General features: G+C 34.9%; 1 protein-coding gene and 1 pseudogene across 1 annotated transcript in view; one reads left to right on the forward strand and one right to left on the reverse strand.

Annotated features, from left to right (window-relative positions):
• The window catches only part of Cdc42se2 (CDC42 small effector 2), an 86,417-nt gene that overhangs the window by 43,768 nt on the left and 20,436 nt on the right, over nucleotides 1-22,213 (reverse strand). The window contains exon 2 of the mRNA XM_078051152.1: nucleotides 21,201-21,374. The gene's annotated coding sequence lies outside the window, so the exon portion shown is untranslated. The remainder of the gene's footprint in view (nucleotides 1-21,200; nucleotides 21,375-22,213) is intronic.
• LOC120885702 (tRNA methyltransferase 10 homolog B pseudogene) lies at nucleotides 13,501-14,363 on the forward strand (annotated as a pseudogene).

The raw sequence follows: 22,213 nt of genomic DNA on the forward strand, positions 1-22,213 counted from the left end.
ACTGCTAAATAAACAGAAGCAGATATCTGACCTATCTGTCCATATCTGTTAGTGTTAACAATTTTTAGCTTACCAAGTTCTTTCTTTTAAACCTCCAGTCTTCCTGTTTAAAAATACACTAGAATGTCTCTTTTATAACATGGCTACCTACCCTCAATAATACCTTTGTACCATCATTGCTAGATAATTATAATTTTTGGTTGAAGCAATATTCAAAGTTCGTATTAGTATAACTGCCACTGCTGAGTTGGACTGTTTCCTTCTAATCATTTTATTATAGATTCATCCTGACTTACGTTTTGTTTTTCTTGTGTAAATCTGTGCTCTTTGTTTAAAGATGTATCCCTAAAGGCAATTGCTTTTGCTGCTACTTAGATATTCACAAGTATAATTTTTTTTTACAACAAATAATGTCTATTTATTACTATTAGTCAAATACATGGTTAGAATTCAAGTATAAATTTTAAATTAATCCTCTGGCCTAGGATTCTTGTACCACATGGATAGTATACATACATTCACACTGCACACCAGTGTGTAGGTAAACATAATTTAGAACTTAAGACTCAAGAAAGTAGAAGGCCTAAGTCTCAATTCTGAATTCCTCCTCTCTCTTGCTGTATGATTTTAGGCAAGTTACTTAACCTTTGTATGTCCCAATTTGCTATTCTATAAAAGGGAATTTATAAGCAGGGCACAGTGGCACACACCTGTAATTCCAGTGACTGGGGAGGCAGGGACAGGAAGATCACAAGTTCAAGGCAAGCCTCAGCAACTTAATGAAACCTTTAGTAACCTAGTGAGACCCCCATCTCAAAATAAAAAATAAAAGGGCTGGGATGTCCTTTGTGGTAAAGTACCCCTGGGTTCAACCTCAGCACCAAAGGTTTATATGAGGACTGAATGAATAAATTTAATTGCTTAGGAGAGTGCTTAGCACAAAGTCTCTGTGCATATACACACACACACACACACACACACACAAGCAATGTATAGTAATTACTATATGTAACTACGGTTACTACTATTGCAGTCACTATTATTATATCCTTTTTTCCCTCTTCAGAGAACTGAACAGAAACAAGCTTTCCTAAAGCTCACCTTAGGAGGTGTACCAAGATTATTTTCTAGTTAAGTCTGTCTCTCTTAGATAGAACAGCACACATCAAAAACACAATTCTGTTTATTAAAATTTACATTTAAAAGGGAAAGTGAGGCATGATTAGTACCAATGTACAGTTAAAAAATACTTAAGTCAATTAAATTTTTCCCTTTGATAGCAAAAGTGCATTGCTTCTTCAAAAGTGATTTAAATGTATATAAATTTTATGTCTACGAAATACACCAAGATTAAAAGCACAGAAAATTCAGTAGATAGTTGAAGAGTTCTAACTTGTTTACTCTATCAGTTATTAATTACAAATGAAATATGTTCACATAATAAATTGGTTTTAGTCAGGTTTTCTCCTTTTAGTATGGAAGGCCTTGGATTTCAGAGGATCAAGTTTTAGAAGGGACCGCCCAACTCATTATCTAGTTACTTCTGAAATACCTGCCAAGTGTTTTGTATAAGAAAGGATGAGAGGAAGTAATTTAAAAGGCTTAGTGAATGAGAAGTATGTGCAAATCACATTTTCTGGACAGGCAAGGAATTCGCTATTTCTCCCCTGGAGATGTGAAAGCCAACTAAGCACAAACTGCATTCACTTTTCTGGATGTGGAACAAGGCAATTTGGAGACCAGGCTGTAATACTGTATTTCAGACTCATCCCCAGAGAGGAAAAAGATCAGTGATCTACATTTGACTCCTACTTACTTTGTGCCAAATTAAATGACTTAGGAATTGTTAACTTAATATTTTCTCCCAAATAAATGAGGCATTTTTAGCTGCCACTGACAATTAATTTGCTATAACATCTAAACTGTCATTTTCTTTTTTTTAATATCTTTTTATTTATTTTTATGTGATGCTTGAGGATCGAACCCAGGGTCTCACACGTGCAAGGCAAGCGGCTCTACTGCTGAGTCTGAGTCCCAGCCCCAGCCCCAGCCCTAGCCCCAGCCCTTAAACTGTCATTTTCTTTAAAGAGTGCTCTTACTGTTTAACACTGCCCCCTCCCTGCCCCCTTTTTTTTGAGATGAGGTCTGGCTAATGTTGCCCAGGGTGTCCTCAAACTTTCCTGGGCTTAATTGATCCTCCTGCCTCAACCTTCTGAGCAGATGGGACCACAGTTACTCATCACAGCTTGTACATTTAATGCAAAAGTTTATATCAAATGATATTATCAAAATGTTTAACCCTATTATTGGTGTAGATAACTGATAATCATTTAAAAGAGAAGATGTTATTAGGATACCAAGATTTCTCCCAAGCATGACAACCCCAAATTTAAAATGAGGTGTTCTCATATTTCATAAATGAAAAACATTTGAAAATATTTCATTTACATATATGAATTTTCTTTGGTAGATGCTCCGATCACCCACATATTACTTTTCTCAAAAGAATAGAACTCTAAAAATATAACATTTATTTCCAAAGTGGTAATAAATGGTATATTTGTTGCTCCATTAAAGTTTTTACAGAGCCTCACATCTGAGACAATAGTACTAAACAGGTTAAAGATATGAAAAATATTTATGTGAGATTTTAGTCAGTGTTTTTAGCCACTGTTAAGTTATTGCCTTTTCTGATGGCTTAGATGATCATTTTCCAGCTCTGCAGTGGAATTTAATCTTTCTATACATAGCATTGGCAGTTTATATGCAAACTTATAAAAAAGAATTAAATTTATTTTATTTATTTCATTTTATTTTTTCATTTTTTCATAGTAGGTATTAAACTCAGAACTTCGCACATGCTAGGCAAGATTCCACGTGCTATACATTAATTAAATAAAAAAAATCAGGGGCTGGGATTGTGGCTCGGCGATAGAGTGCTCGCCTAGCCCGGGCAGGACCCAGGTTCGATCCTCAGCACCACATAAAAATAAAGGCATTGTGTTGTGTCCATCTACACCTAAAAAAAATAAATATTAAAAAAAAATCAAAATCCTTCTTTGATACCACATATTCAGAAGTGAATTTCAGTACTCATTTTGAATGTAGGATTGCAACAAACATGTGTTGTAGATACCAGTAGCAATTTATAATCAACAAATCAGAGAACAACAGCAGAGAAATAATACTTATTTCCTAATTCCAATTGTATTGAAGAGAAGTTCAAGAAATAGGTATGAAAACAAAAGTAAACTTGCAGTGTAAAAAAAATGTTTCTGCTTCACCAATATTTGTTTTGTTGACAGCAATCATGTTTGTATTTGTTGAACAGCATGAACACTACTACATACAAGGCATTGGGGATATGACAATGATCAACAAAGGGTAATTTAATAGAAATGGACAATTTAAAAAGACTACTATGCAAATAACATTATATAGAGATACATATTACATAACAAACTGTGGAGTCCACCATTCCATTTCATTTGTCTGCTAAAAGAGTAATTGACTTTTATTTATTTATTTTTTTAGTTGTAGATTGTCACAATGTCTTTATTTTCATGTGGTGCTGAGGATAGAATCCGGTGCCTCATGAATGCGAGGCGAACGCTCTCCCTCTTGAGGCAGAATCCCAGCCCCAAGTAATTGACTTCTGTGTGCCATTTAGTTATGTCCCAGGACTGTTTGCATCCAAACAGTCCATAGGTCTGGAACATATTCATTAAGCTACTGAAGTAAAAAATCTTACAATATTTGTACCTACTTCACAGGCCCTAAGGGAGGAAGATAAAATTTTCAATCACATGGATAACTCTTTAGGTTCCATCAGTGATGATGCTACATTTAGGAGGAAAATTAATTAGAATGTCTACAAGGTCCCAGTAAAAACTAATATACTGTAATTGAGCATGCAATGAATTCATCAAAATGTAATACTTCTATGCCACATCTTAAGTTGAGTTTTCAATCATTCTATTTTTTGCAGAGAAGAATACAAAGACAAGAATCTCCTATAGCCATTTTGATGGACTGGTATTTTCCCCAGACTATGGAAGTCTCCATGCTCCAGCAGCTCCATAGAGCTCTGTGTTATTTCTATCACACAATTCAGAGGTTCTTTAATGAAAACCTATTGTAGTGGTAGGATATTCATTCTGTTCAAAATTTTGACCTGCCTCTCAATCAGTAGCCACCTAGATTCCCAGCTTTATAACAACAAATTTCTAGAGGAGATATGCAAAAAGAAAACTCGAGCAAAGACACCTATTCCACACAGACTTGAGGAGCTGGCTGCCAATGCAACTATCACTAATGACAGTATGAAATGACTGGAACAAAATTAGACCATGGCATTGACCTGTGCTACTATTATACCAAAGGTACCTACTCAGCACTAAATAAGTAACAGGTTATTTCCTTTACAAATTTGTGGCAACTATTTGTAATGAAGTTACTAAATAATAATTTTTAAAACTGTTTAAGCCTTTTATATTACCCAGAATCATGAACAATATTGGGAGGAAAGTTTTTTAATATGGCATGTGACAGATCTTCATACTTGTATTCAAAAGAAAGCTTATAATAATGGAAATTATTGATAATGACATTATAATGATGAAGATGATTTCAGAAACACAGAATACAAATCCATCATTAAAGAACATGGATTATTTCTGGTCTATGAAGTTAAATAATTCTTATTGGGTCAATAATCTTGGATTCTCTATTCTCTTTTTGAATGATTTTTTTAAAAAAAATCAATAATGACAGAAAACTTCTAGCTTAAAAGAAAATTCCAACTGTATTCCTGACATGGAAAACACTGGGGGGAGGGGGGAAGGGGGGTGGTTCTAGAGATTGAACCCAGGGACACATAACCACTGATCTCATCCCCAGCCCTTCTTATTTTTTATTTTGAGATACGGTCTTGCTAAATTGCTTAGGGCCTTGCTTAGTTACTGAGGCTAGCCTCAAACTTGTGATCCTCCTGCCTTAGTCTCCCAAGCCACTGGAATTACAGGTGTGTGCTACCATGCCAGCTGAAAACACTGACACTGAATGCTAATTATACATTATACTTTTCAAGAAATATCTCATTTTAGTCTTTACAGCCCTAAGAGGCAAATATTCTTTCTTTGGAAATGAAGAAACCATAGCTCAGATGCATTAAGTAACACTGAAGACAGACCATTTTTTCTGCATCTTTTGTTAGGATATATATATTCAATGCCACCTTACATTATAATTATTTATGACACTGATTCTTATAAGCTTCATCAAGGTAAAATATAAATTATCATTTTATCTCATTGCATTTAATACAGTAACTTGTCCCAATATTTGCACATAAATACTTAATGAATTAACCTCACAACACAAAATATATATTGTACTGTATAATATCCATAAAATTTAGGGGAAAAGATCAGTGTTTAAAACTAGATTCTACCACTTATTTTTATAAGTATCATAAGTGTATCAACTTTGCAGGATTGCTTCAGGGCAGGGTTTCTCAACCTCAGAGATATTGGTATTTTGGCTTATATAATTCTTTGTTGTAGGGGAGATGGCCTGTGCCTTGTACTATTTTGCAACATCTTAGGTCTTTATCCACTAGACAACAGTAACACCGACCCCAATAGATACAACAAACCAAAATGACTCCAGTCACTGCCAAATGTCCTTGGGGAGTGGCTCCCCCTAGAAAAAAATCACTGACATAGGGGAAAATATTATAAAAATTAACCAAAAAAGACTTATGTAACCCTCTATTCCAAAGAATCTCCTTCAGACAGGAGGGAAATAGAAAAGATTCCCTGAGCTAAGCTTCATGACATTCTCCTAAAAGCAACTTAGAAAAATCAAAATTCTAATAATTTTATGTGGTATGTTAAGAAGGTCATGAATTCTTGCCAGGCATGGTGGTGCATGCCTAAAATTCCAGCAACTCAGGAGGCTGAGGCAGGAGGATCTCCAAGTCTGAGGCCAGTCTCAGAAAATTAGTGAGACCCTATCTCAAAATGAAAGGGAGCTGGGAATGTAGTTCAATGGCCCTAGGTTTAATCTCTAGTATCACACCCCCACCTCAAAAACTGATGACAAATTCTTATTCTTTCAAATGAGAGAGGAAGTCAAATTCTTCTATGCCGGATTCAGCAGACCATACTGATTTGTTTAATTACAGAGTGAGGCTTAAGTCAGGTCTTAGAATTTATGAGGTCATAAAAAGCCTTGCAGCTTCAGCTCAGAGGTCCACCTACAACAAGACTGCCATGCTGGACAAACCATCATTTAGACATATGACTAACAGTTCCAGCTGCACTCAGTCTTTCAGCATTCCTAGCCAAGGCACCAGGCATGGGAATGAAGCTGCCTAGTATCTTTCAGTCCAGCTCCCCTGCTACCTGAATACCATCAAATGATCTCTGTTGAAATTATATCAAGAATTGTCAACACCTACCCAAATTTCTGACTCTCAATATTGAGAGATTTAACAAAACAGTCACTGAGTTTTGAAGTAGTTTGTTAAATAGCAATAGATATTTGAAGTCCTTATATGATTATTTTCACAAATTTTGTATATATTTTAAATCTAACTTTTCAATAAAGATTTCTGTGTATTCTAAAGGAAATCCTTGTATAACTATCTTTATTGGGTTAAATGAGGTCATCTAGTTCCTGAAATGACACAAACTATCACAGATTCCTGCCCCAACCCCCAAGTAAAAAAATCAAAGGGAGAGGGGTGCTGGGCTCCAAGAGCAGTAATAGCAGTAATAACAAACAAACAAAAACTGCAGGAGACAACAAAAGCTTGTCAACTCATCTAAGAACCTGGTGACCTATAGCCAAAAGCAAAGTACAACAATGGTAGGAGCTAAAAGACTGCTTAGCTAAAAGATATTTTTTTTTTTTTTAGATTCTGCCCTTGCTTTTCTCCCTCACCAGAGATATGCAGCCAACAGCCTAGATGTCTTTGTCAGCAGGATAAAGCCAGGGTAGCACACAAGCTCTAGAGGGAAAGCTCATGAAAACAGGCAGCCATCATCCACCTGGCTCACTCTCCCAGTCTTACTCCATGCCACAGGACTTACCTATAGGGTTGGTAAAGAATTACAATCTAAAGAGATTACCTTTTTCCAATATAGGTTGAGTATTTCTTATCCCAAATGCTTGGGACGAGAAGTGTTTTCTTTTTGGAAGAATTTCAGATTTTAGAATGTTTGCATGGACCACTTTAATGCAAAAATCTGAAATGCTCAACAGGAGAATTTAACTGCATCAGTGATGCCAGACCCAAGACTCAAGTTGTCTTTCTCCTTAAACTCATCTGGATTAAGTGACAAATGTCCCAACGAATCATTAGCTTAATACCCAAAATAGAAATAACTGAAACATAAAAGTACTGTAAGAGAAAGATAACATACTGAAAAACTTCACTATCTGAAGCAGAATTATTAGATGGAGGATCTGGGAACATACCCCTAATGAGTCAAGGGGAGATGATAATTATAATAACATAATAATTAACACTATGAAGCCAAATAATGAAAAAGAATCAAGTAGAAATACTGCATATGAAAAAGAGACAACATTCAAATTATAGGAGATCCAGGAAAAGAAAAATTTAAAAATATTACTAGAAAATTAAAAACTATCAAAGAAAAAATTCTAAAAGACTGGGGATGGGGGATAGAAAAAATAACAAAGATAGAATAGGATTATCATCAGATATTGAAACAAGTAGTACAAGTAATAGGTATCAGAGGATAGAATAATACAAATCTATGATCCTTTATACATGTTCCTTAAAGCCAATTTTTTTCCAGAATTTAGAATATTTTCGATTTTTGAAAAAGTAATGTGATATATATGTTATATAACATTGCAACAGTATCTAAGACACTACCTCATAAATGAACCCAATACACACACTAAGTGAGATGAATAAAAGCCATAAACACCCTTAGCTCAGGTCATGTTTTCTTACCAAATGAATCATAATAGTCTCAAATCAGCTTGGTTTGGGTCTTCTTGCCAAATCAGTTATGAAAAAATTATTTGGTTTTCAGATCATTTTTTATTTTAGAATACAAGGGAAGAGACTCTAGCTTATATTTTAAAGTATTAAGTGAAAAAAAACTTTAAACTTAGAATTTTACATGCAGACAAAATGTCTTTCAAATATCAAGTTATGACAAAAATATTCTCAAATATACAAAGCCTATAAACACAATATAAAGTCCAATAAACAAATACTTTTGGAGTAATACTCAAAAGAAGAAATACAGAAGGTACTCTAAAAGATAATGGCTTGGTACCCATTAAAAGTTCTGATCAAAAACACTAGCAATGGAGAGTCAGGGGACACATAAGAACTTAAGAGTATTAAGGGTATTTCTCAATTTGGGGGAAGAAAGAACTATTAAAAAGTGTCAGAAATAAACTGGGGACGGTGGCACATGTCTATAATCCCAGTGGCTCGGGAGGCTGAGGCAGGTGGATTGTGAGTTCAAAGCCAGCATCACCAACTTAGCAAGGCATTTAGCAACTCAGCAAGACTCTTTCTCTTAATAAAATATACAAGGGGGTTGGGGTTGGGGTTGTGGCTCAGCGGTAGAGTGCTCACCTAGCACATATAAGGTGCTGGTTCAATCCTCAGCACCACATATAAATAAATAAATTAAAGGTACTGTGTCCAACTAATACTAAAAAAAATTATTGAAAGGGCTGGGGATGTGGCTCAGTGGGTAAGTGACCCTGAGTTCAATCCTCAGTATAGATAGATAGATAGACAGAAGTATAGGACTATAGGACAACCATCAGAAGAACAAAAGTTAAAAAAAAAAAAAATCAACCTATCTAATGAAAAGCAGGGAAAAGGGAGGAAAGGGCCAAACTCACCACTATTAGAATAATTACAATCATGTAAATGAGTTAGACATACCAAATTAAATGTATATTGAGATAAAAATTGTTTTATGTTGTTAAAAAATGACAAAGCAAAAATAAATAAATAAAAAAGTAATATACTGCCTACAGGAGACATACTTAAAGGGTAAACCTGACATATAAACCAAATGAAAATGAACATAGCAGTCTTTTTTTAAAAAATATTTTTAGTTGTACAAGGACACATGTCTTTATTATATTTATTTATTTTTATGTGGCGCTGAGGATGGAACCTAGTACATCAAACATTCTAGACAAATGCTCTACCACATCCTGAACCCTAATATAGCAATCTTTTTTTTAATATTTATTTTTTAGTTTTAGTTGGACACAATATTTTTATGTGGTACTGAGGATATATCACACATGCTAGGCGAGCACTCTACTGCTGAGCCACAACCCCAGCCCCAACATAACAATCTTAAAAGAAAAAAAAAAACATAAAGGACAAAGTGAGGGCTGGGGCTGTAGCTCAGTGGTAGAGCACCTGCCTTGCATGTGTGAGGCCCTGGGTTCGATCCTTAGCACCACATAAAAATGAATAAATAAAAATATTTTTTTAAAAAGGACAAAGTGATATGTCATATACTATTAAAAAATAAAACAAAAACATCATCATAAACAAATCTGTACCAACAATAATGCCTCAATATATGTCAAAGCCGGGCACAGAGGCACACAACTATAATCCCAGCAGCTCGGGAGGCTGAGGCAGGAGAATTCACAAGTTCAAAGCCAGCCTCAGCAAAATCAAGGTGCTAAGCAATTCAGTGAGACCCTGTCTCTAAATTAAAAATGCAAAATAGGGCTGGGGATGTGGCTCAGTGGTCAAGTGCCCCTGAGTTCAATCCCTGGTTCCCCCAACCTGCTAAAAAAAATAAATAAATTTTATATATATCAGGAATAACTACTAAAAACATAAGGAAAAAATAAGATGAATTATATCTGGAAATTTCAACACTCAATTGATAAAGAAAACAACATAAGTAGAGTTACTAAAGTACCAAAGAGTAAGATTGGAGAATAATATTAATCAAACATGTAACATACACATAGGCAGATCATACAATAGGCCAAAAATGGTACCTCAAAATGCTAGTGGAGGGATAAAAAATAAAAATGCTAGAGGAAGCTGGTGTGGTGATGCGTGCCTGTAATCCGAGTGACTCCGAAGGCTGAGGCAAAAGGATCACAAGTTCAAGGCCAGCCTGGGCTACTTAGTGGGATCCTGTCTCAAAATAAAACATAAAAAGGGCTGGGGATGTAGCTCAGTAGTAGAGCCCCTGTTTTTAATTCCCCATACCAAAGAAATTAGAGGATCAATACAATACAAACTACATTTTTTTTTAGTAATTAAATAAAATTAGAAATTGATAAAAAAGCTAATTGCAAAATTCATGTTTGGAAATTAAACATATAACTAAACTCAAAATAAAAAGTAAAAACATTAAAAGATTTTAATAAATGCTTAGAACTTAATGGAAATAAAAATTTAAAGCTAAAACTCCTTTAATTGGATCAACTGGGCTGACATGGCTACCCCTGACCAATTACTGTGGCCAGAAAAATGGAATGAGCCAACTGGTTACTTGAACAGAGAGAGAGACTATGATTGGACTGATTTGTTTAGTCCAATGGAAGTAAAAACACAGTGAAAAGGATAGGAAGGAATTCAAAGAAATGCTAGCAGAAGAAAGAGGAGATACATGGAATAATAGGGAGGCAATAAAATTTATAGACTTTATTGTGCTACAAGTCTTTAAAGTCAGTTACTGATCATGTAATTTAGGGTGGGATCTCAGTTTCCCTGAATGAAAATGAACACAATATCTAAGAGTCCCTACAGCTCTAGGAGTTTGTGACTACATCATTCTGTTTTGTTCAGGCTATTAACAGAATCAGGAACATATTAAACCATTTGGTATATATGTAAGGAACAAACAAGGTTTATTGCAATCTGGAAGATTTTTGAGGCAATTAGCTTAATGAATTTTTAGGAGGTAAATAGGAAAAGATATAAATGTAATAATCCAGAGGGGGAAACTGATATGCTTTTTTTTTTTTTTTTAATGTTCAAGGTTTCTTGAATGGAAATTAAAGAACTGTGGAAGTGATTCAGTGGTAGCATGCTTGCCTAGCATGTGTGAAGCCCTGGGGATATGGCTCAGTGGTTAAGTGCTCCTGAGTTCAATTCCCAGTACCAAAAAAAAGGAAGAAGAAAAAGGAATGGAAATTAAAACCAAAAGCCACTATCATTTCATATCCAATTTTAAAATGTAATATTCAATGCTGCGAAGAAACAAAGTAACACAAATATACACTAATTTTTACATTTAATGCTTTAGTATCATATCTAGATAACTACAAGTAATCCTGAGCAATCCAGAAGAGAACAAAATACCTCTATGCACAAAAATGCTTTGTTGAAATAGTTCTTTTTATGATAGAACCTAGATGCAACCCAAATGTCTAAAAAGTAGGTACTAAGAAATGGTTTAATGGAAGACTATATAGCTCTGTCATAGTGTTCAGAGAATACATTTCACAAATTTTATTAGTTAAAGGCATCCTAAGAGTCAAATGACCATGAGAAATTCATATTAAAACTACCATGAACATTTAAAGTTATTAAAAATAAACCTAAATGCTTGTTTTTAAAAAATCTGACAAATTGGTATCTTAAGTTTTAAAAACGCCTAGACCAAGAATAGACCAACAACAATTACATTTTATGTATATTTTGCAGAAATAATAACTTCTAAGAATATGCAGGGTGTTTTTATACTATAGGAGGATATAATATAGCTACTCTTATTGAGTGAGCAACTTATGACAGTTTTTGCACTTTTTAAATAATAAAATGTGTGTAGAAAATTTCAACATCCTCTAGCCAAAGAAAGTATCAGTCTTATTTCTACTAAGTGCTTTATATTTTTATCTGTTTCATTAGCTCAGCTCCACATGAGACCAGTGCCTGCCTTGATTTCTGGAATGTTGCCCCAATTCTTCTCTCCCAGGCCTTGTTGCCAGGACTGCAGCTGCACAACCAATTCTTATTAAAATGTGAGTCTTTGAAATTCAGGTCTATGGAAAAGGACATAAAGGATTTCATTATCTTTTCTGGAAACTCACAGTGAGGATTAAACTCTCACCCTTCCCAAGCCACACAAACACATGCATCCCTCTCAACCAACTGGCACACCATAGAAAGCATCAGCTCAGTCTTAAATATCATATAAAAAGTTATAAGAGAGTAAACTGCACAGTAATGAACCTTAAAGTCTAGCAGAAGTTATTTAAAAATGACTTATAAAACTTAGGATGTAATCACAGATTATAGCCAGATACTCATGAGCTGATATTCAGATTTTAGAAACAAGGCTTATAAAGAATAAGAATATATACTTCCATGATAAAACAGGCACTCTATGATAACACTTTCAAAATAATAATTTCAGAAATTAAGGGAAAAAAATCCAAGTATTTACTCAAAATGTAGAACACTTAACATTAATTTTGCTATAAAGCACTCATGTCCCTAAACTTTTCTGGAAAAATAATTTAAGGTCAATTTACATGCCTTTCTCCATTTTTCTCTAGCACATCATGTAATCTTGTTCTCTGGATAAAATTCTTAACTGCTTGGCCTTGCTCTTGAATGACAATTACTGAATTTATCTTGTGAGAAAAGTTAACACAAGCTATCAAAACCAAGAAGATAAAATTATTTTCAACTAAAAGTAAATACGACCAAATACTCCATTATAAAGCAAAAATGATAGTCATAAACAACTATTTTCAATGTTAGTTCTAACCTTAGAACTTTATTTTAGAGAAAAGAATTAGTAACATTTTGCGGGGATTAAGTGTACCTTAGTCTGTTCCCTAGGTGATTCATTCATTGTTATAGAAGGGAAAAAACCAAAGTGACAGGTAAGGGTTACTGTGCTATCCCTTGAAGATCTGATAATGCAACATGTACTTCAAGTTACAGAAATGAAGCACACCTTGGTCTAGCCTCTATAGGTTCTCAAGTTTCTTTGCCCAGAAATCCACTCCTATTCTATAGTTTTGACCCAAGTAGCTTAAATGTGGTGTTCATATCAGCATCACAGTCTTTTTGATTTTTATCAAATTATACAAATTACCTCAGTTTTATCCAAATTACCTCAGTTGATCTAAAACAGTAATTGTTTCCTTTGGGTAGGCAAATCCCTTAGGCTGGGAAAATACAGAAATCGATACAGAAATGAAGAATAAGTCAAAACCTATAGTATTAATACTCTTGATAATAGTTTATAATAACGTTATGGTAATTCATGCTATTTACTAAAATATTAGAAAGTTAAAAAAATCTGATCTGACAAATTTATGTTTATTAGACTTAAGAATTACTTGAATGTTTAGTAAATTACTTGAATGTTAGTAAATCTGCTTTACTAACTGCCTGAAATATTTGGGAGACTCAATAAATGTAAATTAATGGCTCAGAATGTTCAGAATGTGAGATGTGCATCGTTGTTGCACAGGATAATGTCTAAGCACATGGACTGGAAATTGGAAGGGAATGCTCAGAGATTAAAGTCACCAATACTGCAGAGGCAAGAAGTCATCCTAGAGGACACAGGCGAAGATGGACTCTCCGAAAATTTCCAGCTTCTGCAGACTGATGTAGAATGCTTGTGCCAAAGAAAGTCCCTCCCTACAAGCAGCACAACAATAGTGCTCATGTCAAATGGTTATTTCAGGATAACATAAGAAAAATATTCAGAGAAAACTAGAAACTGGGAAAAGATAGCTGCAACAAAGAACAAAAGGAAGCAAGAAACAAGAAAAGTCAATCATGCAGAAAATCCAGGCATCTACTCCTAGCACAAACATTTCAGAGCTTTAACCAAAACGAAAATTTTGGAGACCAAATAATCAGAAATAAACTATGTATTGATTTGAGTATGATCCACTACATGTCAGAGAATGCGTTGGAGTAGGCCAGCTGGACAGATCCAGAGATTGCATGGCTCAAACAAAAAAGCTGACAGATCCTTTTGGATCAGACTCACTGGATCCATGACTGACAGGCCCCTCTATGAAGAATGGTGGGGATTTTCTAGTTACCTACTAGGCATAACAAAAGAAGACCACTTTCGTTTATTTCCTCTGGAAACCTCTTGTGTTCCTGACTCCTGACTAAGAACATGCTCTTCAAGATTACCAACCTAAAAAAAGTTTACATCTTTGGTGGACTTATGGATGAAAATATTCCAAAGGTGACACTTCAAAAGACCTTGGAATACTCTATCAAGACAAATTATTTGCCAATTATCATTCAGAGATATTGGCCATCCATCAAGTATTTAAAATCCTCTCCACTTAACTTTGAGATTCAAAACTGGCCTGAAGAACTTTAGAATAGAGTTTCTTCAGGAAAGCGCTATCTACGGTCTTTGGAATTCAGTGGAATGATAAGCAGCCTAAGATTGCAGCTGTGGGTGGTAAAGGGTCCAAGATGTCTTGACCAAAGGCAGCGGCACACACTTGCCTTCACTTGACATTTTGGATCTTCACAGCATAAGCTATTAAGGACAATGCTTTTGCATTGCCCATAGTGACTGGACCACAACAAGCTCCCTGATAAATGTTTTTATGCAATAAGAAATTAACCCTAAAATTACATGACTCTGGACATGTGGATTTATCTTTTGTATATCTACCTCTATTTGTGAAAGGCCTACTTTGAATGCCCATAGTACTTTGTTCTCTCCTGTGAATCTTATCCTGTTCTCCTTTTATCTGCCTATGGAAGGGTTTCTATCTTCCACTTTGTGTGAACAGCTTTGTGTCCTTTCTGAATCTTGTACAAACTAGACTTCACAGATATTTTTAAAAGATAAAATTGAAAAGCAAAAAGTATTGATAAATGTAACAAAAAAATTTAAAATATCTAAAAATATAATATAATTAGGCGTGATGTTGGTGAATATTCACGGAATAGCCAAGTGCAGTGGCACACACCTGTAATCCTAGCAGTTTGAGAGGCTGAGGCAGAAGGACGGCAAGTTCAAAGCCAACCCCGACAACTTAGCAAGGCCCTAAGCAACTTAGTAAAACCCATCTCAAAATACAAATTAAAAAGTGCTGGGGATGTCGCTCAGGTGTTAAGCCCCCAAGTTCAATCCTGGTACCAAAAAAAAAAAAGAAAAAAAAATATATATATATATATTTCTAATAGGTAACTAGAAAATCCCCACCATTCTTCATAGAGAGGCCTGTCAGTCATGGATCCAGTGAGTCTGATCCAAAAGGATCTGTCAGCTTTTTTGTTTGAGCCAAAAAAAAAAAAAAGTAAGAGAGTGTGTGTGTGTGTGTGTGTGTGTGTGTGTGTGTGTAAAGAAATAACATTTACTCTTCCTTATCTGGCATTATTGGCATTAAAAATCCAAAACAACATAGGTAACACTGAACTTTTATTGAGTTTTATGAGCCAATCATTTTTAAAGAGAAACAGATAACCAAAGGAATATGGTAATACCATTCAAGGTAGAAAATTTCTAAATCCATTCTAAGCTCAACATATTTCATTTAATTGGTATCATTCCCTACAATATAAACATCTTTCAGTGAAAATACATATTAAAGGCATTCATAATTATTAAATAATAATGAAAATAGATTATCTTGTATGTGACTACTACCTTTCAAAGAAGAATTGGCTTCTTTTATAAATATTTATAAAAGCATGTCTTCTGTCCATAGAGCCCAAAATAAGCAGAGCTTTTGCTTATGCTGCTCAGAAAGCACTGCTTAATCAAAACCATAAAAGGGTGCTTTCATAATTTCTTCACTGCAATCATAGCCTTTATTGTGGATATACAACAATATATTTCAGCTGCAGCATAAGAACTATTACACTAGGTTTAGTTGTTGGTTAGAACCAACATTAAGGCCACTAAAGCTATTTACGTAAACACAGCATAGCCCCTCAAACAGCAATTATTTCCAGATACTTCTAATCTGGACCATTAACAAAAAAATTGAGAATTTTTTTTAAAAAATATTTATTTATTTATTTATTTTAGTTTTCGGCAGACACAACATCTTTGTTTGTATGTGGTGCTGAGGATCGAACCCGGGCCACACGCATGCCAGGTGAGCGCGCTACCGCTTGAGCCTCATCTCCAGCCCAGAAAATTGAGAATTTAATACCAGTTTCCAAGCACTTAAACTATATGAATGTTAGTAGATTTTAAACTGTTTTGTAGGTACAGATGAAGACATATATATGGGATCAAATACCCAAAATAGAAGAGTTAATGCTATTCATTCTATTCCTTAAAAATCTCTGAAGCTCTTCTCATAGATATTTAGTTACATTCAGAAAAGAAGGAAATTCAGAACCACTCAGGGGTAATGTCTGAAAAAAATACCCCATTTTACATCTGCATTTAACCATTTCCTACATGCACATTTCTTTATGATTTAAACAAATCATTCTGTGTGCAAGTGTGCATGCATGTGCGCTAAATACCTGAATCCATCAGACAGCTGGCAGTAGATTGGTAACCCTGGGCAAGATGCTTTAAGTCAGAAGAGGAAAACGACTGGCTCAAAATGAGCCATATAATTATCAAATCAGGAAACCACAATTGTTAATAATACATATTTCATGATTTTTTCCATTTCTAAAATGGATACATTCTTTTCTTGACAGTCAAAAAATGGGCTACAGAGATGATTCACTAATCAGAAAATTTTAAAAATTAAATCATTCAACAAATATTCACTGAGTTCCTACATTAGCCCCACATAAATATTTTATGAAAAATATATAAAATAAGCTAAATCAGCAAATTATAAAACTATAATAAATGTTTAAAAGCATAAATCAAGCACTATATTCCCGAATTTGCAAAAAGAAATAAATTAACAGACTTTAAGAGATTGGTTGAAGCATATAATAACTAGAAATAATTTGAGTTAATAACAACTGTGACACTATGACAAACACTGTTAAAGGCATTTTAAGTCCAGTCGAAACACATTTAAAATCTGGCCTTACTGATGTCAAAATGGAATTGATCGTATTCAACATTTACTTCTAATTTGGGAAATCCCTTTTTTTCCTTTGGAGACCAGGGCCCCATCATATTGTCCATATTGGTCTGGAAATCCTGGACTCAAATGTTTCCTACCTCAGCCTCCCGAGTGATGAGACTATAGTCATTCACCAATACACCCAGTTGATTTTTTAAATTCTTAATAAACCACAAATAAACTGATCTCTTATACATTTTATTTAAAGCACAATAAAAGACTTGCTTAATGTTCAGCAGTGAAACACAGTACACATTCCAAGACAAGGTGCTCATTATAAGCACATTCTATAAATTCTTGTCAATGCAACTAAACAATCTAGCTCCAGAGTCCATCCTTTTGATTTTTTATGTATCTCTTCCAAAATAATAATAGACTTGTAAAGACCACTTAAAATTTATTCTTAAAAAATGAAGAACAAAACAAAATTTTCTGTTCAGAATGGTAGATTTTAGACATATTATAGGCCAGGAGTAGTGGCACACACCACTAGCTACTCAGGAGGCTAAGGCAAGAGGATTGCTTGAGCTTCAGAATTTGAGGCCAGCCTGGTGCAACATAGGCCACATCTCTTTAAAAAAATAAATAAATTAGTAAACAGCAAGGACTTCATAGATTCAGGAAATAGTCCTAGAATTACATATCAACAACTTAGGAGTTTAAAAGCCTTAACAGGACTGGAGATGCTGAAGATGCATGTGGCTCAGTGGTACAGCACTTAACTGACATATACAAGACCTGCATTGATCCCTAGCACCACAAAAATTTAAAAATTAAAAATAAAAACCTTAATAATATGCTTTTAACTGTATCCCTAAAATTTCACTTCCAGAAACCAAGTTTTAGAAAATACTCATAATATGCACAGAGACTTGGGAATGGACACAGGAGCTGCCATGACCCTTTCACATGTCCCTAATCAACAGCACAGATGGAATTTTATTTTAGAAATTATAGTATCAGCTGGCTATAGTGGCACATCCTGTAATCCCAGCAACTCAGGAAGCAGGAGGATCATGATTTCAAAGCCAGCCTCAGCAACTTTAGCAACACCTTCTATCAAAATAAAGAATAAAAAGGGCTGAAGTTATAGCTCAGTGGTCAAGTGCCCCTGGGTTCAATCCACAGTAAAAGAAAGAAAGAAAAAGAGAGAGAGAAAATAAACTGTATGTTTGAAATTGTTGAACTTACCAAGAAGCTGGGATACCCAAAATGAATTTTTTAAAGTTTATTTCTCTGACCCTGCACAATAAAATTTCAACAGTCTCTTCTGAGAAGAGTTTAATAACCCAATGTAAAAGTGGTGCAAGTCCTCTGCCTCAACCTAAGCAATAAGGTACAATAAAGAGGCAACAATGTGCGCAAAGACAGATATGGGTCTGAATCTTAACTTCACCATTCCCCAGCTGCAAACACTTGAAAAGTCATATAACCACTCTAAATTTTCTCAAGGGTATAAATGAATATAATTTACAGAGCAAGTAAGCTAAGATAATGTTTAAAAGTACTTTACAGAAAGCATAACACTTGGTAGTCCAACTAATGCATCATAATACATGTTATTAATAATAAAAAGCCATTGTCCCTTTTGTAAAAAGAGATGTTACATTAAATACACAGTGTATGTATACAAATTAACCTTTCTAAAATATAAAAAATTCTGAAATTCTAGAACAACTGGCCCCAAGATCCAAGATTTTGAACAAGGGAGTAGTGTCCTGTAACTTTATATAAAATCTTGGGGGGGGGGGGATTAACAATTACTTGTACACATATTTTTTAAAGTCAATCAGCCAAGTTCCCCATATTTGTTTGACAGTTCCAACAATGCCAAGGATTCATTAAGTTTCCCTGCCAAGGAGACAATAATCCCTGTAGATGAACAAATACTCTTCTTCCAGAACTCTAATCTCAGTTGGTTAAAACACATTTGTCAGTAAGATTATTAATATTAGTTTTCTCTATTTAACAATAATCTCCATTTGCAAAGATACAGACATTGAAAATATTGCAAATATATTACCACAATAGCAGTTGTACTTAATACTTGTGTATTTGAACAAAAAAAAAAAAAATGAATGGACTGCATTACCTGCCACCATACATACCCATAACCCATACCAGAGGTCTATATGCCGAATTTACATTTCTTCATAAATCCCTTGAATTATCAATTAAATGTAGAATGAGTGATAAAAATATATCTGTTAGGATATTTTTACATAAATGTAAGAGAAAATCTAAAACCCCTGGATTAAACAAGAAATTCACTGGCTCACATAACTGAGCGTCTAGAAGTGTACTATCTTTAAGAAAGGCCTGATTAGCCCCTCAACTGAGGTGACCAAAGTGTTCTGGGGTTTTCTCCCCATTCTCTACTAACTACTTCAGTATTGCTTCTTACTCGACTAATTTGCCTTTCACGGTCAGATGACAGCTGCCAGGAGTCCTTTGTTTTTCAGGTTAAGTTTCAGAATAGGAGTACCTTTATCTCAGCTTTCCCAGATTCATTTGGTTGATCTGGCTTAGGTCATATGTCTGCCACAATTACTTCAGGTAAGACATGTTCCATTCATATAAATTTTTCAAAGCATATATAAAATAAAGCATATTAAAGATGTACTTAGTGATTTAAATTTCTTTTTAAATTCTTTTTCTTTCTTTTTTGGTGATATAGGGGACTGAACCCAGGGGTACTCTACCATTGGCCTACATCCCCAACCCATTATTCACTCATTCATTCATTCACTCACTTTATTCATTCATTCATTCTGAGACAGGGTCTTGCTAAGTTGCCAGGGCTGGGTTTGAATCATGATCCTCCTGCCTTGGCTTCATGAGTTGCTAGGATTACAGGCATGTGCCACCACACCTGGCTTAAACTTCTTGTATTACAAAATAATGGTATTACTGTGTTTAAATCAATACATAAAATACATCATATAACTTTCCCTATCTTCTTCTTCTTATTATTCCTGGTACCAGGAATAAATCCAGAGCACTTAATCACTAAGCCACATTCCTAGCCCTTTTTCTTTTATTTTCAAACAGGGTCTTACTAATTTGCTCGGCCAAAGATGGCACTGAACATATGATCCTCTCACTGGCCTCTGCCTCAAGTCCCTGGGATTACAGGCATGTGCCGTGGCAACTGGCTCCCCGCCCCTTTTTTAAGAAAGTCAAGTCATTTTGCCATATACCTTGTTTTTATATGGTGCTGAGGATTGAACCTAGTTCCTCAAACATGCTAGGTAAGCACTCCACGACTGAGCTTCCAACCACAGCCCTTCCCAATCTTCTTAAAAGGTTATTCTCCCATTTTTCATCACAACCATAAGAAAAAAAGTAGCTGGCGATACAGCTCCGTGGCAGAGTGCACACAGTACACTCCATGTGCAGGTACTGTGTAATTAGAAAAAGAGAAATCAAATGAATTTGTATGATTTCTGCAGCAAATAACAGAAAATGTCAAAGCAAAACTGCTTTAACAGTAAGGAGATTCAGGTAAAGTGGCTGCAGACATATTAAACAGGGCTCCAGTTCTACTCTTCTGCAGAAGCCTTGGTTCTGCCTTTCTTCACAGAAGGCATCATCCTCAGGCTACTAGCAAGAAGGCTGCAGCTGCTCCAGAAGTCACACTCAGACAAAACAATTCTAGAGAGAAAAGAAATCATCTCTTTTTTCTTCTTTTTCTCAAAAGCAAGAAAACCTTCTCCAAAATCTTTTTACACATTTCCCTTTTATCTCCTATTGGACAAAAGTGGCACTCAGGCCCATTCCTAAAACAATCACTTCCAAAGGGACTAAAAGCTATCACAACTAAAAAAGAATGGTTACTGGTAAATATGACCATCACCTCAGTGTTGGGTGAATATTTCAAGGACAATATTTCAGGTCTTGAACTGCAGAAGAAATAAAAGAAAACATAGAGGCAAAGGAAATTATGTGCCTAATCAAAAGAACAGTCAGACTCTGAAATCAAACATTAAACATGTTGTTACGGATAAGAATTCCCTCAGATTCCATTATCATCATTCTCTATAATACAAAAATTAACTCACTATTCATCAGTAAATACTAAAAATATAGGGAAAGTTGTCTTTATATGGAAAAGATTAAGGTTATTTAATTATTGGGGAGATACTGAGACTTACCACTTCTCATGAATGAACCATTCATTCAGCTAAATCTGAAATGAGAACACTCCATATGTATGCACACAGATGATTTTGCAGACTCATTATCAATAGAAGTTGTTCCTTGAAGGTTTCTTCTCATTTGGGTTCCAGGTTTCATTCAAAAATCCACACACTCAAAACTGGCTCTATCTGCAAATGAAAGCATGCAATTAGGAGGCAAGAGCTACAGGGAGCAATTCCTCCCTAGCCCATATGTAATTAACTGATACATATGAAAACTGAAGTCAAACCTTGACTCACTAAACACCATGTTTAAACTAAACAACCTACATTTTAATGTCTGTAATGTGCTCATTATACAGAGTGACAACCCTATTCCCATCATATAAATTTATTGTTGCTTCCAGACTATATCACATACAACTTTTACCCACTGGGCTGAATCCAGCACACAATGTCTTTAATGGACCCACCTAAGATTGGTCCACGCTGTGTGTTAAAGGATAGCTGCCTACATTTACAATCTCAAGTGTTTACCAAACAAATCCAGATTTATGACCTCTCTTGAAAAATAAGTAGGTCTGGCAATACTGGGTCCACACTCCCACATAGTTTGGGGCTGATTAGCATCTAACTGTTTAGATGGACTTTGCAGTTCTCCACAAATATCACCACTCTTACATTACAACCTGGCTCACAGTTACCTTTCTGAACCCTATAGGCATCTGAACTTGCAAACTTTGCTATCTATTTATAATAACTCACAGGGAACATTTGATCATTGTAAAAGCCAAGCATTTTTTTTTCCTGCATTGGGGATACAATATAGCAGAAGGCATAATAATGTGGACTTTGAAGTCAGAAGGCCCTAGGTTTGAGTTCGAATTTTGCAACTGACTAGCTATGACTTTGGGCCTTATTTAACCTAAGATTTATTTCTTCATTTACAAGCATCCAAATAACATAATCAAACAACAGGCCTAAAATCTAACATTTGCAAGTTAAATTGATAATCCCAAACCCATTCC

This window comes from Ictidomys tridecemlineatus, chromosome 1, assembly GCF_052094955.1.
Source record: "Ictidomys tridecemlineatus isolate mIctTri1 chromosome 1, mIctTri1.hap1, whole genome shotgun sequence".
Taxonomy (NCBI): domain Eukaryota; kingdom Metazoa; phylum Chordata; class Mammalia; order Rodentia; family Sciuridae; genus Ictidomys; species Ictidomys tridecemlineatus.